The 17,776-nt window shown below is 40.0% G+C and overlaps 1 protein-coding gene across 7 annotated transcripts in view; it reads left to right on the top strand.

Annotated features, from left to right (window-relative positions):
• CHST9 (carbohydrate sulfotransferase 9) overlaps nucleotides 1-17,776 on the top strand; it is a 95,502-nt gene that overhangs the window by 52,271 nt on the left and 25,455 nt on the right. Inside the window, exon 1 of one of the 7 annotated variants that reach the window (XM_075084909.1) lies at nucleotides 545-3,037. The exons of the other annotated variants lie outside the window; for them this stretch is intronic. The gene's annotated coding sequence lies outside the window, so the exon portion shown is untranslated. Of the gene's footprint in view, nucleotides 1-544; nucleotides 3,038-17,776 lie in introns of those variants that run through there. 7 annotated transcript variants of the gene reach the window in all.

Raw genomic sequence — 17,776 nt, 5'->3', positions numbered from 1 at the left:
ACCGAGACCATTGTTAAGAATGTTAGGAAACAATTAGGAAGTTGCTGAGACCATCTGAGGGCTTTTTTATTTAATAATTCCATTCCTTCTTATCAGAAAGAAGGCAAACTTTATATTGCTTTAGTGTAACAGCTGTACTCTGAGATTATAAGGCGCAGGTCTCTGCCTTTAATGACTGAAACATACAGCAGTTTATTAGTGTACTTTCAGGTAACAGGTGGATTTCTTCTGTTAAAAATGTGGCTCAGGAACACGAGTTGTCCTATTAAATGTCCCCTTGTTGATGGCTTGTCCTCCTGGCATCGCATTGGAGAAGCAGCAACATTCTAAAATTCTTACACTGGGTGCAGGATTTCTTTAACAGACTAGTAAAAATGACAGCATTTTTTCCCCCTCATCAAATTGACCTCTTTCTTCTGTATCCAAATATAACTCCTCTTGCTTTTTTTTTTAGTTAAATTATGCACAATTGCAGCAAAACTCTATTCTGAGTTTTGTCATGCATGGTAATTTCATGATTAATACTTAGGATGTCTTCACACTTGGGTATTTACAAGTTGATTAAATGTCTTGGTTACCTGCTTGGGTAGCAGTTGTTACAGAGTTGCAGCATTTTGGAGGGAGAGGGGTTCTTATGTCTTTCTGAAAATCTCACAGTGATGTAGAAAAGGTGTGAATGTGGGAACCCTGGCTGCAGTGATGAACCAGGTGCAGACAGCAGCTTTTCTTCTCAGCTTTGCTTCTCTAGTGCAGCATTTTGCTGCTTGGGACCCAGGGTCTGCACTGCTTTGCGGTGGCTGGGCTGTAGTTGTGTTGGGCAGTGTCGCTGCTCAGAGGTATCTGTACCTTATAGTAGTATAGGACTGAAAGGGAAGAGTGTGGGCATGATGCACCTAAGAGGCAGTGTTGGTGCTCCCTCTTCTCCCATTGTGGTGGGATCTCAGGGATTTCTGGCCCTTCCTTTTGTACCACCTCACGGGCAGGTCTTTGTCAGTGCTGTGGGCACAAGCATTTGAAAGATCAGTTTACCAGCAGTTATAAAATGTACTCTTCTATGGAAATGCCGGTTATCTGCCCATAACTAAGAAATTCAGAAGTGAAAGCCTGCTTTGAGAAATTTCACCTTCTACTTCCCTTAGCAGGGGTTGCAATTCAGGCTTGAGAATGCCTCTGCCCCCCTACCCACCAGCCCCAGCAGTGCAACATGTTTCTTTTCTTAGGAAGCTAGACAATGTCTCTCCTTCCCACAGGAATATGTAGTTATTGCTGTTTAAAAGGAGAAAATATGTTAGAAGTAACAGTCTCAGATTTGAGAGGGTTTTATCTTGCTGCCCTGGGTTTTATGTTGGGTGGCAGACTGGGCTGATCTGAGACTGTTTATGTGTGCTTCCAACTTCTTTTCAAAAACAAATAGCATTGCAAGACTCTGTGGTTTTTGGTTTTGTTTTGGGTTTTGTTTTTTTAATTTCTCAGTCTTTCAGTGGAATAAATGTCCTTTCCCCCGTCTGTGCAGCCCGGCATCAATATTCTGTACGTTATTACATTTATGTATAGTTTACTATTGCTGAACACAGTAGTTCTCAAAGTGTTACTGCTCCGCTTGCTGGTGTGTTGTAGTCATGGCACTTAAATACTTAACCGGCTTTCCAGTGGTAAACTGCTTGCTGTTTGAATTCATGAGGATGATTTTATGGAGAGACAGAGCAAAGTTTAAGAGTATAGGGTTTTTTTTCACCTTTCTTATATCGTGTGACTATTAAATGAATAGAATGACTTACCTGTCTTTCTGATTTACACAGGCGTGGACCTTGGATGTGTGTAGACTTGTCAGCACATTTTTATTTGTGGTGAGCGCTATTTAAACAATGGCATGATAACTATTTTAGCTGTTTTGTTTTTCAGAACGATTTATTATCCCAAGTGGAAAATCAAATAGGCTCGTAGACGTTTTGGTAAAGATTTACTGATATTGGTGTGTTAAGGGATAATAATAGTAATTATTTTTCCAAAACTTACAAGCTTGAATTGTGTAACATGGTAACTCTGAGGATTTTTCTGGCCCCATGTGACTGATGAGGTCAAGTGTTACTACAGCCCCACTTTCAGGTAAAATCAATTCCTTTTCATGCAAACAGAAAAGTGTGTACAGCTCTTTTGCCTCACTGTACAAATCATGAAATTATTAATTTACAGTGAGGGGATGATAAAGAAGCCAGACCAGGTTTTTAGGGAAATTGGGATCTTCATGAGGAACTTACTGGATTTTTTTCTTAATTTTTGTTTTTTATACCTTGACAAAAGGCAACAAAACCAGCACAGAGCTACATTTCAGGAATTCATCAGCTGTAGCCCAGAGTAATAGTCGTCTCCTGCATCTGGTGTTGGGCTGGAATAGCTTTCACATGATTTTATGTAAGCAGGACATAATTTGGTTGCCTGTTTACCTGACGATAATGGGCCGCATGGGGCCAGACAAAAAATCTGCTGAATACAGTTGCCTGGTCTCCAGCAGGTAACCAAAAGTGGATTGCAGGGGAAGACTGCAGGAATAAAGCAAAACTTTGTGGTCCCTTCCCCCAGGGCTGCCCCAGTTCTGCTTAGGTAATACTCTAATGAGATTTCAGAATAACTTAAAAAAAAAATAATAATTATCCTTGCTCTTTGGAGGGCCCAGCATGGAGGAAAGTGAGTGTTGTTTCAGGGAATGGCACTGGAATGTAGCAGGGCTTTAGGAAAGGGGCAGGCAGCTCTGCCTACAAGGTGCTGGTGCTCTGGGCAGCGCTATAACATATACAGTGAGAAAAGACTCATGGGCATTATAGTCTTGCAGCGTGTGCCTGAGTTTCACGTGGGGTCTTCTATATCTTGGCGGATTTTTTTTTTTATATTTCAGAGTGTGGGTCTGTGTCCGAGGACAGCAGTGTGGAGCCCCAGTGAGCCACTGAAACAACCCAAGAACAGGGAAATGCGCTTTGTCTGCGCTCACCTCTGTGAACAAAATCAAATCAAACGAAATGTTGAGTATCGGTGGACGCGGGTCAGTGCCTGTGATGTGTGCACCTCTGGCTTGTGAATATTGAGTCTGAGATGTAAAATCTAAATCTCAGCCATTAATTTTCATGGTAATAAACCAATCCATTTCATTCAGGGTGCTTTGTCTCCCTTAGTATAGGCTGTCCAGATGAGGTGTCCTGACCTCATGGGGGCTGTGGGGCTGCCTGGCAGGGAGCTTTTGTGGTTAAAGCAGGTGAACAAGTTGGGGGAGACTGTCACCCCCATCCTGTCATCGGTCTTACTCTGCATTTTGCTACAAGCAGTGGATTTTTCTCTGTGAGGGCCTGCCCTGAAGCCCATCTGTGGCATGGGAGAGTCTGTTTGTTATGCCTATTTAACAGCATTCCTGTTAAAGGAACAACAATTTAAAGGTATATAAATTGAGACTTTTTTTATTGTTTTTCTGCCTGGCTTTGTATGGCATACTGGAAAAATATTTAAGACATCTGCAAAGGTTTCTGTCTGAGTGGGCTACATTGCCTTTTTTTAAAGAAAGAAACAACTTTTTTTAATTAAACCCCCTGAGGCTAAATGTGGCTAGTTGAAGGCACTATGGAATCGTAATCCAGAAACACAGAACTAATTTCCTTGTTTTACTTTTAAATTAGGGCTTTTTTTCTGTTAACTAAAATTGAAATGTTTCAATTATGAATAATGCCAGGAAGAACTAGCACACTTGAGTGGGTTTAATGAATTGCGTGTGTTCTTACTGCTTTGTGAACATGTGTGTGGCGGTGGAGTTTCTGAGACCTGTCACTTAATATATACTGAAATGCATGTTTTATTTATGAAGTATTAATTTTAACTATCCTAGCTTTTTTGTTTTATGAGCAGGGTTTTTGTAGAGCCCTAAGATCATTTTAATATGTTCAGAAGAAATTTCCGCAGACACTGAACTGCAGAGCTTTATGTCTCATGAAAGTGTATGAGTAACATGTTTCTTGTCTACATTTATTAGCCTTAAGAAGGCACTGGATTTTTCTGTCATGATTGAGAAAATATTAGAGGGTGTTTTATTCCTTCTGCTGGGTGGGTAGATAGTCTCTGTTTACAGTCCTTGGTATTATATGTCATTTCAAACCAATATTAGCCAATGTTGAATATGAATAGAGAGACAGCAATGTAAGTACTCTGCTAAAACCTAAGAACTGTACCTTTTTTTTTTTGACAGTAACTTGAAAGGTCAAATTGCAGTTTAGAGTATCTTAGTATTGGTGTTTGTTGTTTTTAAGGAAGCAAAATTTCCTTAGGAGATTTGAACTTACTCCAGTGCATTTTTATGTTGTCTGCATTTGGGTAATTTGTCCCTTTTGTCATACTTTTTTTTTGTTTTATGAGCTGTTCTTTATTTTCTGTAAGAAATTCCTTACTGAAAAGCTGTATTTTAAGCCTTCAATTTAATGTTCCAGAGGAATATAGGAGTACTTTTGACTTAAACGCCAATTTTACAGTAACTTGCAAGCACACAGGCGAGATGCTTTTCTAGCTAACACCATTGATTATAATAGTGCAGAGAGTGAGTGCAGCAAAGAAAATTAATGTGGTAAGGTTATTACTTCATTAGAAAAACTGGAAAATATAATTCATGCTCATTAAGTGTGGAGACAAAAAAATATGTTTTCACTGAAGTGACATCCTCTTTAAAAAATGCATAGTAGATAACACTATGAAATTAGTTGTTGTTGGTCCTTTAAAAAATGACCTAGAGCTGTTTTACAAACTGAAGTGTAATTGTCAATGTGAGATTCTCCACATTAAAAAGCAAAAGACAGCATCTGAAAGAAATGGGAGAACTCCTATTTACAGAAGAGCAATGAATAGTTTTGAAGTGGCACCCACAGATCTGATCATGGCTCTGAAGTGTGTGTGTGTGTTCGCTTCACACATAGTTTTCTTCTGTATTAAGAGCAGTTTGTGAATCTTCAGCTTTCACCTTAATGAGTAGCAGTCCAAATTAAAGATGTTGGGTTTTTTTCCAGGATTTCCTCCATTTCATAAAATTAAAATGTTTGAGAGACAAAACTAAAATAGGCTTTTTGCTTTTGGAGCTGTTTTTGTTTTCTGAGAGCTCATTTGTAAGCCAAGCTTCCCCGAGTACATGTTTTCCACTTACATCTTTAGAGAAGGTAACGGAGCAGATGAAGCTACACGCACGCCCTTTAGACATGTTTGCTCCAGCATGTGGGTGGGCTGTTCTGGGGAGGGAATGACTGATTTGAGGTAGGCTTCAGTGTTGGGTTAGGGATTTGTAGCAAGAGGCAAGGGTTGCAGGGCTGGCCCACAGTTAATTCTCTCTTATACTCTTTGCAACATCACCCACTCAGTGGCAGACAGCTCTTAGAAGCAACAGAAGTGTATCAGTTCACTGGATGTTGTGTAATTTAAACAACCCACCACAAAGCTGACTATGCATCTCTCTTGAGTTATAGAAATATTCACATTGACTTTGATGCTACTTATGCAGGAAAGACTCAAGAATTTGGAGTCATGTTTCAATAAATAAGGCTGATTCTAGGCTTTTTTGAGATAGAGTTTGGTTGGCTGGTTTGCTTAATTTTCTTTAAACAAAAAGAAAACAACAGCAACAACAATAAAAGATGTTTGAGATACTGAGAATCAAAACAGGCTTGGAAGTGGCTGTGAAAGTTATTTGGAGTTGGACTTTGTCACTAGGGGGCACTTAGTCACACAAAATTTGGGTTGGGGTTTTTTTGTAAAAGCTTTCTTTAAAATATCATCTAAAATTATCTGTTGATTTTTTTAAAAAATTATTGATTCAAGAGTATGTATATCCATAAATATCTGCAATCACAGAAGAGTTTCGGGGCAGTGATCTGCAGTGAAATATTTCTTCTGGCAAAGGAGTTAAAGGGGGAAGGCTAAAGAGAGGCTAGTGTACAGGATTTAGCACAAACACAACTCAGGCTGAAAATATACCAAAAGGCTGCTCAATTAGTATTAATTAATAAAACCTGAAGTTGAACAAATTATCATATTTAGCAGTGTGCGTGGGGAATAGTCACAAACGCACATATATTTCTTGATTACCACAATCTCTCTGCTCTAATTTCACAAATGCAAAAACTCCTCTTGTTAAAAACAAACAAAAACAGAGCCCTTGTTTACACGTACCAATCAAGAAGCGCCTAAGATACTAAATGGAGGGCACTTTTATAACCGCCTTTAAAATACTTGACACTTCGCCGCATACCATCTAGATTGATTATGCTCTCGTGGTTTGTTTTGCCAGACCCCACTGTACCCGAGTGATGATCTGATGGGATACTTAAGGTTTGCTGGCAGCCTGAACACACACGGGCATATTGGCAGCTCCCAGTACACCTGTAAAGCTGTCTTTGTGTTGAGAAATAACGCATTTTACCCACTGGCTGCATGGGAGTTTGCCATGGGACCTCCTTTCTCCGTACCCCTCTGATGGATAAACAATCCCAGTGGGCTGGGGAGGGAACCAAGGGGTGCCCCAAGCGGGTGCGGTTTGCTGTATTTTTTTTTCTGGCTGTTACTGCCAATCACAGGGAGTAAAGAAGGCACTTGGGGACCGTGTCTGCCAGGCCAGTTTAACGCTGAGGCATGCAGAATGCAAGTATTAGTTTACACATACTTCCAGCAAGCATGGCATGCAGTGGTAGTGTGTTTGTCAGCGTTGTCCTCAGCTTCTGACCAAAGCTTGCCATAGAAGGCCTCAGTCCAGTGTTACTTGGGGTTTTTTCAGCTGTCTGGGCAGTGTGACAGATTAGTTATCAAATTAATCAGCTGTAGTGAGAGGGTGGAACCAGGGGTAAATATTCCAGGTGTGAACCTGAATGAGTCTGGAAATGGAAAGGGATGGTAACTGCCAGACCACTGGTGACCAAGCTTTGGAAGAAGAAGAAGAAGCAGCAGTGACAAGGCTCTAACATGCTGGAAGCATATGCGGTTTTGTTGGGTGTTTTTGTGGTGGGTTTTTTTGTGTGTTTTTTTTGTTGTTTGGGTTTTTTTTTTTTAAACTGAATTGCCTCAGATTAAGTCTTTGTTGGAAGAATATTGATGCTTGGAAATTTAAAAAGTTTTGAAAACACAGGTTCAGGTAGCTACATATCTAAGTGGGCATTTATATTTCCCTGTATCTCCTGCCTCACATGGAGGGAATGCTACTGTGATGCATTTTGGAAGATCTGCAGGTGGGATAATAAAATTGTAACACCTTGCCATGATTTCCTGGATCTTTTCTGTTTTAGAACCATTGCTCATTATTAATGCACATGTATACCTACAGCTACCGTATTGCCGTAGCATTTATGGATTTGAGGCCAGGTCTGGCTCTCTGAGCGCCCTCTGCATGGCTTTTGTCCCTCCACAAATGGACATGGCAATATTTTCTATTGGGTAGGTCAGAGGGAAGCAGCATTAAAGTCCAGAGGTTTGTGCGTGTGTGTACCCTCTAACAGAGAATATATTTCCTGTCGATTCTCTATAGCTAAGGAATTTCAAACAATTCTCTTGGCCAGAACCGAGAATTTAAAGTGCAAGTCAGGCATGATAACTGTGGATTATAGTAGCATCGCTTGGGCTGGATGGCAGGTTAAGGCTATTGAGATAAACTTTTTCTGGGTCCCCATTCATGGTGCTGGCTATCTGCTATGGCTTATAGGAGCTTTGTCCTTTATGGTGCAGTCTTATCTGTGCAGGCATCAAGGTCTGCCCTTCTGTAGTATGTGCCAGGTGCTCAGATGGCCTGTATAAGTGTTTCAGTGCATGGATCATATTGCAGGACAGATTTACAGGCTGAAATTCTTTTTTTTCTATCTATCATGATGAACTTCACTGCAGCGCAGCTCCCACCACGTTTCCTGGAAAGATGAAGCGGACGTCTGAATTCACAGTCCCAATGAATGTTGTTAAGAGAAATTTTAAATCAGGTTTTATAAAAACAGAATAAAATTATGCAAGAAATAAATATATGCACATTTTGTAATGGCATTCCCTCATGTAGCTTGCAACCTAGAGGGGAGTAACACTTCTTACTCCTGTAATTGAAAAGAAATAGATTAGAAATCAGTAATAATCAGAGTGGGTTTGACCAGCTATATTATAAGGCTGAGAATTTGAAAAATTGGAAAAAGAAGTTTTCTCTGTGTTTTTGCTTCTTATGTGTTTTACGTGAAGCAGGTAGAGGGCAGTAGGTGCTAACATTCGGAATATCTTCTCCATTGTACCAGTGCTGGGCAAATCACTTGGCAGGTCTTCAGCTGTGATTGTAGGTAACCTGATTTTACTTAGAGGAGCACTCACAGAATGTATTTAACACAACTCAGCAGTCAGAGTTTTAGCATCTTAGACTGCTAAGAGGGGGCCTCCTGGTAGGGCTTAGGAATCAGCAGTGAAAATCCTGCAGGCATTGACTTGGGCGTTCTCCATGCAGGTGAACTTTAAAGCTGACAGCTGCTTTTGCCTAACACAACTAAGATATTGAGTGTTTTGTGCAGATTTTCGTTTTTACTTTTAAAACAAATGAAGTGATAAGCATTATTTGCTATGAAAAGGAGTCTCTAGAAGAAGAGATTAATTTCCTCTTCTAGGAGAAAAAAACATAGGATGACTACTATATGAACAAAGCTTAATTAAAATATAACTGTATTTAATCAATGCAGTATAATTAGAAACAGTGCTTAAGAGTTCATTTTTATGGTTGTTGGGCTATTTGTATTCTTTAAATGAATATCTACTTTATGACCAAAAATCTAACACAACTCAGTTCTCAAAAAGGCTTGCTTGTTTTTCGCTAGTGATTTTTGTGCAGTTCCAAGGGAACACAAACAGAAAACCAGCAAATTGACAGGTGGTAAAAAATTCCTGTGATACTGCCTAAACATTTGACATTTCCAACCTGTGGCATGGAGGAATGGTCTGGTATTAGCATGTGGTTTAGGATACTGCAGGTCAATCCCCTACTCTCAGTATGCTTTCTATGCAACTTTGAAAGTCACTGAGGTCATTGTGTTTATTTTTCGTTGCACACAGAGCCTAATACTTTTAATATTCATTAAGTCTGGTCTTTTCCTTGGAAATTTATCTAAGCACTGGTCAGTCTCCCGTGGTTGGAGGCATGTGTATCAGCTCAACAGGAGAGGACAAAAGCATCCATCCTATGTGAGGACTCCATGGTAGGGAGGGCATCCCCCCAGAGCAGGACATCACTATGCCTCTTCAGCAAGGAGGGAAATATGCCCTCCCATGCTTAAGGTCTCCCACATGTGCTCTGACTAAAAAAAACCATAGGATCAGAAAAGAACATTGCCTCTCTGGTGTGGTCGCTGAAGGCAGAAAAAGAAAAGGAGAAATATTTCATTTTGACACCTGGAGGAGCTTAGGTATAAACAGGCTGCTTTGCTGCTCAGCACTGCCAGGGTTTGGGCGTCCTTGGCATGACCAGAAGACAACTTTTACGTGTGCAGAGGATCTGAGTGGTGGTGGGAAGAAAAAGCATAATGAACACTTTATGTGCCCAGTGGTCAAGAACTAAGAATGGTTTCACTAGATGTCTGATGTAGCCCCACTGTTCAGAGCAGCGCAAAATAAGGAACACAGCTTTACTCTTCCCTTGCCTGCATGCCACCAGTGGGCCATGTCATTAAGCGGTGGTGGACGTACCTAGTGAAGGTGTCCAGACTCTGAAGTATTTTAAACTGGGGCCTGTTTTTTTAGTGTGTTGTGTTGCACATAGCAGCAGCAATACTGGATCAGACTGGAGCTCCATCTTGCTCAATACCTTAGCAGCAAAGTGAAATCTCCTCACGTGGCTTTCCTGAACTCCAGCAGTTTGTTTCAGGTGCTTCCTTCACCAGGGGTATTTTCTGTTTGCATATCAACCCCCAAAGGATTTCCCATCTCTCAGCTTGTTCAGTTGTCCCCTGAATCCATGTGAAGTTTTAGCAGCCCTAACATCCCCTGGCGAAGAGTTCCCGAGTTTCCTTTCCCAGTTGTGTGGAGAGCTACTTCCTCATGTTTGTTTTGAACCTGCCATCTGCCTGCTTCATCTGATGCCCCTGGCCTTGTGTTAGAAGAGGCAGCAAACAGTCAGTTCTGATTCACCCTTTCCATGTCATTTATGATTTTACAGGTCTCTATCATATTTCCTCTGGATCATTGTGCTGCCAGGTTTCGTAGCTGTTGCTCCTTGTAAGCCAGTCTATACTTTCAGTCCACCACCTTACCCTCATCTGTTCATCTCCAGTTCTGCACATGAGCAGAAGGATCCGGATTGCATGTAATATTTAAGATGCAGGCATGTGTACATACCAGAAACACAGTGGTTTCTTTTTAGTTTTCCTCTGGTCTTCAATTTGTGTTCTCTATCTTGTGAGCACAGAAATTATGTTTATTCGGAAGTTTGACCACCCCAAGACCCATTCCTAAGTAACAATGAGCTCAGAACTCAGTTCAGAGTCCTCCACCTTTGAGCTGAAACATAAAGTTGTTCCCTCTAAGTTTCCTGGTGTCACTTTGCATAAATTGCACTTCACATGTCGTTGTATTACCAACTTACTCTTGTAAAAAGTTCTTTTGCCTCTGTCATTTCTACCCCAAATACATTAATATCATCAGCAAATGTTGCCACCTCCCTGTTTGGTCCCTTTCTTGGTTGATTTTTAGAACATGTGGAAAAACATGGGTCCTCAACATGAGGAAGCAGGACTCCACTGGTGACTTTCTTCCATGGTGAGAATTGACTGTTCTCTGTCATACTCCTATGCTCTGTTTACTATCTTTTAAACATTTTATTTTATAACTCCATGCAAAGATTTTTCCCTCCAATTCTGTGCCTGTTAAGTTTCCTTAAGAAATCGTGTGAGAGAGGTGTTATCAAATACCTTTTGGAAAGCCAAATAGACAATGTATACAACTATTAAAAAAAAAAAAAAAAAAAGAGCCCCATAAAATGCAATCCCTGAAAGAAAATAGCAGGCAGTTGAGAGATGTGTTATTGTTGCTCACCTGAACTATTCAGTCATTTGTGACAAATCCTGGTATTCTGGTGCCAATGGTTCAGTAGCAGCTGAGCAGATGAGGGCTCTAAGGATGTGGATTTACAGCAGGTTTATGCTGATCCACATGTAAACTTCCCCAGAAGGGGACTTCTTGCCCGTGTTGTTGTTCCCAGGCACATGTCTGTCTCCATCTGCACAGCTGATGTGGATGATCTGAGCTGATATTGTTTAAAATCTGCCTATTAAGCAAGAGGAGAATTTTTAGCTGAATCAGGAGGACTGTGATGTCTCTTGACCAGGCAGTGAAGCTGCACTAGTGCTGGCACAGGGGAGGAGGAGGAAGAGCGTGTCACTATGCTGCGGCAAGAGATGGGCTGTCTGTTTTTGCCAGGCATTGAGCAGCTTAAACCAGTCATTAAACCAACCCCTAAGAAAAGCTGTGTGTCTGTAGCTTGTCTAAAGTGGTATTTTTAGCTAAGATTGTTTGGGTGTTGAGTGTGAGTAGGTGGTTTCATCATGCCATTTGTTTTCCAGCAAAGAAAGAGGAGTCCTCATGGCGTTAATAGAAGCGGTCTGTTCTCCTCTCAGAAACAAGAATTAAAGATTGAGGGATTTCTTTATGACTTTTCTTTTTGTGTCTGTGTGGCTTTCTCTGATCTAGAAGCCTAGTTTCCATTATTCCAGTGGGTTTGTTGCTATGTTAAGTTTGGTGCTGTACAGTAGCAACCAGCAGTGTTTCTATGTTTTCTTTTTTTTTTTCCTGTGATCCTGGGAGCTAGTTATCTGTAATCCAAAGGGGCAAAAAGTATTTTTGAAACTAAGGAGATTACTGGTATGTTTGTACGAACAGGAGTTTGAAACTCTGAGCTGTTTGCAGCTCTGCTATTCCAGAGTCTCTGGCTGTTCATCTAATTAACCATCCATTTAAAAATGCTGGCCACTCCTTTCACTCCCTGCCAGCAACATCAAGATGTAAAATTAATTTTCTGAAGATTTGTTTCATATACTTGCAATAATTGGAACTAGCCTTTATATTGTAAGCAATCCAAAGTACACAAATCACTTTAATTATAGCAATAAGTCAATAAGTTAGTGATGCCCAAAAGTTGTGTGGGGGTGGATGCTCAATTATCACATTATCTTTTTTAGATCCTCAGAAGGCAGGAAATTCAGTCTTGTCAAATTGGGTTTTTTACTCTACACTAATTATTTAAGTAATAACAATTGGTGTGGCTTTAGTCCAAAATACCTTCTAATCCAGAGAGATTTTTTCCACATTTCCTTTGTATTTCTTTTCACAATCTTTAATTAGATTTTGTATAAAGAATTGTGTCCATTATAAATGAATACTAATAATAAGCTAAATGGAAATATGCCTTTTTCCCTTAATCTGAGGAAATATGTGAAGACCTTGCCCCTGCAGTTAGCAAGAAGCCAATAACAAGTTTTGTTGATAACCAGATACAGTATTGACTCTGTTCCCCTGTCAGAAGAAAAGAGAAATGTCTCATCCTTAGTTCTCAATTCAGCAGAGATTAGTAATTTATGTGTGAATAAAGGCACCATATTATGACTATGTCACTTAGTACCTGCTGAAGCTAACTTGGTCAGTAATTCATATGCTGATTTATGTCAGGCACGCAGGATTATTTTTTAATGCCTTGAAAAGAATACAGTTCACTGGGGAAGGATAAACAAGGGGGCTTTTTTCAGCCATAAAAAATATTTTTAATTACCTGGTGCTAAGAGGTCTTTCCAAATGCCTTTTCCACCTTTGCAGAAGACTAGTCTTACCCTCAGTTTGGGGTACTGTCACTGCTACCAGTATTAGTTACACACCCATGGCTTGCAAACCAGGACTGGATAGACTTGTCTCTTAAATCAGTTTTAAGTCTTAAAGTCTTAAGTCTTAAATCATGAACATGACTGTGACCTCAGCTGTAAAATTCTACCTCCCTTTGTGCGTGGCATGGTACATCCTACGGAAGGATTGCTTAGCTTGTTGTCTGAAGGCTGCTATGTAAATAGTAGTTGTGTGCTTATTCTTCTCGGAGGTTTCCATAAAACTGCACCTGCACATTTCATGGATGCAAATTGTACCTAGGTACCAGCTTTTGGTATGTACATATGGTACTTTGCAAGCAGCAGCAGTATATTTTGTGGGAAGAAAATGCTTGTGTGTACAAAACCTGCAGGTGTGGCTTTAAAGCCCATTTGACGATTTACCCTCTGCGCATGAAAAGGGTATGTTGTGCCTGGGAACGTCTACTTAGGCTCTGCCCAAGTGATCAAATCAATACAGTGCATCATTTATGCTTTTGGCATTGGTGTACTTTGCAGTTTCTGGGTACTGGATACAACCTCACTGCTGTTATTTTCAGTCTCTGTTTAATTAAAAGTAAACATTTAACCATGGTTTCAGTGACATATGTGAGTTCAGTTCTCATAATGATTTCTCCAGCTGAACTTGCTTTATCATCCCTGCCGCTTTCCACTTCTGAGCGCTGCCAATATCCAAGTTAGCGTAGCAAGGATGGCAAGCAGAGGGAGGCACAATGGGCATTTCTAAAGTAAGCAAAAGGCACCTGCCAAAGCAGAGTATGGTGCTGTCTGTGAGGCTTGGAGCATCAGGGTGTTTCACCTGCGGGAAAGGAGGCAGTTGCAATTAGCCGCACTGTGTGCAGTACACACTCTGTTGCTACTCGACTAGCCAGAGTTAGTGGTAGGACAGATTACGAGTTTGAGCTGCAGGTTTGGCTTTAAAGACATTAAATATACAAGAATACTTTTTTTTTTGGTAAAAGCGTAAACATGCTCTTATATAGTGGTGGTGAATCCTTTGCAGACTATCCTACAGAGTTGATCTTGGAGTTTTGAGGAGGTGGTCTCATAAGATCTTGATTAAATAACCACTGTCAAATCTCTCTTTTACGAATTTTCCTTTACTTCTATGCATAAATTATTGTGGGTTTTTTTCTCCTCTAGTCAACTACCTTGTCAGTATGGAGGATACAGCGTGAATATTCTGACCTTCAAATAACATGTTCAGAGAACACGACTAAAAGTTTTTTATATGCCTCTTGAACTTTTCTTGTTGCGGGTTGCTTGTACACCATTGTAGGCTCTTCTTTTAAGGAGATCCTTAAAATATCACCCATTTAGAACTGTTTTGTTTTTGGTTTTTTGTGTTTTGTTTTTTTTTTTTAATGTACTAAAATTGTGTATGCAGAAAGACAGGTAAAGATGTTTGATGTGGCTATAAACCCCCATCTTTGCCTGAGAACCTTATTTCTTTATAACAGTAAAAACTGAGCATCCATAATCTTTTCATAGAATGGAGAAACAGTGGGAAGAAGAGGTTTTACGATGGTCTAAACATCAAAAATTGACTCAAATAACAATAAACAAATAAGTAGCCTTATTTGGTAATATAACATCCTTTGGTAACATTTCAGTAATGTACTCATCGATGACAATCATAAAACCTGTGTATTTTCTAATAATTTACATTCACATATTGGAAGTTGACTACTTAGATTAAATTTGTCAAACTATCCAAATCCATGTGAGAACCAAATCTAGCAGTGGTTGAGCCTCCCACCCCCCTTCTCTCTCCCCAGTTTCTTTTGAGTAGCACAAACCTGAACCCTTGTGCATCTTGGATTCATATTATATTCTCAGTCATGGATGACCTTTTTACAAATGACTTCCAATAACTAAGGCTGAATTCAAGCACAAGAGTCGGTCGCAAAAGGTCATACTCTAGTTATACAAAACATAGATAAATTTGTATTCCCTGCAGCAACTGATTGCTGTAGGTTTTTAGTTTGTATCTGACCAATCTTAATTCAGAGCCATGCATTAGAAAAGGTTATTTTCTAGCTTTCTTTCTCTTTGCCTTTCTCCTCCTCGTGTCTGTCACTATAAAATTATCCTGTTTAGAGAATTTTTGAGTTTTCCAGGTGGTAAGGTTTTATTTCAAAGGGCTTCTATTTCATCTCTTCCTCTTGCCCTCTGTTCTTTACTAGTGGATTAATTGCAAATTCTCCTGCATGTAATCTCCCTTGTAGACATGAGTGGTGTCTTTCTATAAGTGTCATATTCTCATTGGGAATATTTTACTTTCAAATGGAATAATTTCAGAGAAGCTATTGGAGGCCACTGTGCTAAAAGTATGCCTTAGAGTGGCATATTTAGACCTTAAGCAACGGAACATGGCAGATTCAAACAAGTACAATTTATTTATGTAGGGATAACTCAGAATGAGTACTAAATTGGAAGAATATTTGCTCTCATCACCACTGGTCACTTCCTGGCCTTATTTTGCATAGACAATTCATCTCCTTTTTATTTCTGAAATACAGAAACTGTAGGCTGAGGCTTCCCATGGAGACTTTGCTGTGGGACTCTGCTTTGTAATTAGTGCCAAGAAGCTGGATTTTTCCACCCCTGGTTGGCTGCTGCATGATCACGTTGCACACACTGCTTCTGATTCACACCAGAGGAGCTTTGTAGCTCAGCTGTTTGTGGTGCAGTTGTCCTAGCAGGTAAAAATAAGGTTCTGTGGGCATAACCCCGTAGGAGCTTGTGTGTTGCTTCCCATTGGTACTGGCACCTTCATCTTCATATGCCATTTCCAGCGTATTCCAATAAAGGCTATATGGGGACAGCATGCTTCAAAGCTGGATGTCAGCTCATCCTCACTACAAGTGAAAGACCAACAGCTGTCCTCCTTTAGGATAATGCCAGGTTGGATGGTCATGACTCCACGTGGCTTTGATGTGGTTAATCTGACTGCAAAGTTCATCTGCAGCCAATTCCTTGTCTGGGTGGGGGCGGTCATATGTTCTTAATATGGAGAGAAACCAAGCAGTAACCAAAACCAAAGCCAAACTATTGCAGTGTTTCAGCCCTGCTGTGAGTGCAATGCAAAGCTTCAGCTGCCCAAGACCATAACAGGGTATATTAAAGAGATAGATGTATGTCCACAGCTTTATTTCTGTGTGAGGTCTGAGTATGTAGATTCAAGCTCTAGTTGCTCTCCGTGGTCTCTTCCATCGTGACAACTCCTACCGTGCTGTTCTTAGAGTAAATGCCAGATAATTTTCCTTCAGAAGAAAAATCAGAGTCATCCATCCCTCATTTAACACACACTAAGAGCCTTGATATAGGAAACTACAATCAACCAGCTGACAGGTGGAAACAGCTTCTTTTGTGTCAAAGCCCAGAAACCTATTTTGCGGAAGATAACCACATAAGCAATTGAGCTCAACACTGGAGCATAGCATTTTAACAGATTACGTGACCTATCCTCTAGATGATCATAATATAAAGCACCATGCATAACTAACAACATGAAAGTGGAGGCTGGTAGTCCATGGGATTTCAAATGAAAAAGCAATGGCCCTTGCAGTGTGAGAATTGAGGCAGTTTCTACCTTAGGATTTGGATCACATTGTGGAAGAGTTTGAGGAAATGCATCTGCTGAGCCATAATTAACTCACCTTTGCCTGCCTAATTGCAGATGAGTAGCAATCCACAATTTGCTCCATTCAGTTCTTTAAGAAAGCAGGAATCTGAAAAAGTTGTGGAGTAGCTGGATAAAAGAAAAAAACATTTAAAAGCAGTTGCACAGTGAGTTGTAAAACAAAATTGAAACAAAGTATTCTTGTTGTTGGATACAGGATGAATGCCAAATAGACTTTGAAAATATACACGATGTTCAGCTGGAAACCATCCAAACCATGATTTGGTTTGGATCAAAAAAATCAATATTCTGTTGATGTTAAAACGAAATATGCTATCTGGCATGTTTCCATTATCTCAAATCTTATATCCTTAAAGGAAGAAGGTGACAAATTTTTGCTTTCCCTTTTCCCAGATACATAAAGCACAACCTTCTAGAAGAAAACTGGCAAACAAGCCTGCCTATTAATTCTGTAGTGGGCATCCTGGTAATTCTGTCTCATTTGAAAATATTTATCAGAAGGCAGGTAAAACTTCAACTTTTTAATTAACTTATATTCTAACATCTCCTTGCCATAAGTACAGTTACACAATGTTAGTCAATGCAGGATTTGGTCCAGAAATGGATCTGAGTTACAACGCCCCTTCCTTTTTACGCACAACAGAATTAATGAATGAGGGCCTGCAGTCCTATTAGACTAATGTTTCTTTGTCCATCCAATTTTTTTTTCCTTTGGGGTTTCTTCTTGTTATTACTTTGTTAGGTGGAAACTGAATGGTGTATGTTAATCAACACAAAGCATTTCGCTACTTGAGCTTTTGTAAATGTTTAGTTTCCCAGGGTCCTTTGAACCTCCCAGGGAACAGTTCTGCATCCTTATTAGAGACTGACAATTAAAGGTCTCTTTTCGTATCAAAAGTAATCACAAAAAATTAGCTAGGAAAATCTTGGAATGCTGTGCGAGTTTCAGTGTTTTGAGATGGCCAACTTTCCTTCATTTGCTTCAATCAGTATCAACTTGGGTTTCTTTTTATGTTTCCTACTGCCAGGGCAACTTATGATTTGGCATTGTGACAGCTGAGAAGGATTATGCAATACCATGAAGATGTGATTAATACATTTTGGGCCACTTTGATAATTATGCAACTGAATAAGATTACAGAGGTGCAAAAGTAAGCTAAACTAGGTTTTGAAGGCAATGCTATAAATGAGCAGTGTCAGGTTTCTGAATTCCTTGTGAGAAGGCAGAGGAAAATGCTATGCACAT

Source organism: Phalacrocorax aristotelis, chromosome 2 (assembly GCF_949628215.1).
Source record: "Phalacrocorax aristotelis chromosome 2, bGulAri2.1, whole genome shotgun sequence".
Taxonomy (NCBI): Eukaryota; Metazoa; Chordata; class Aves; order Suliformes; family Phalacrocoracidae; genus Phalacrocorax; species Phalacrocorax aristotelis.
This window is presented reverse-complemented; position numbering and strand designations above follow the sequence as displayed.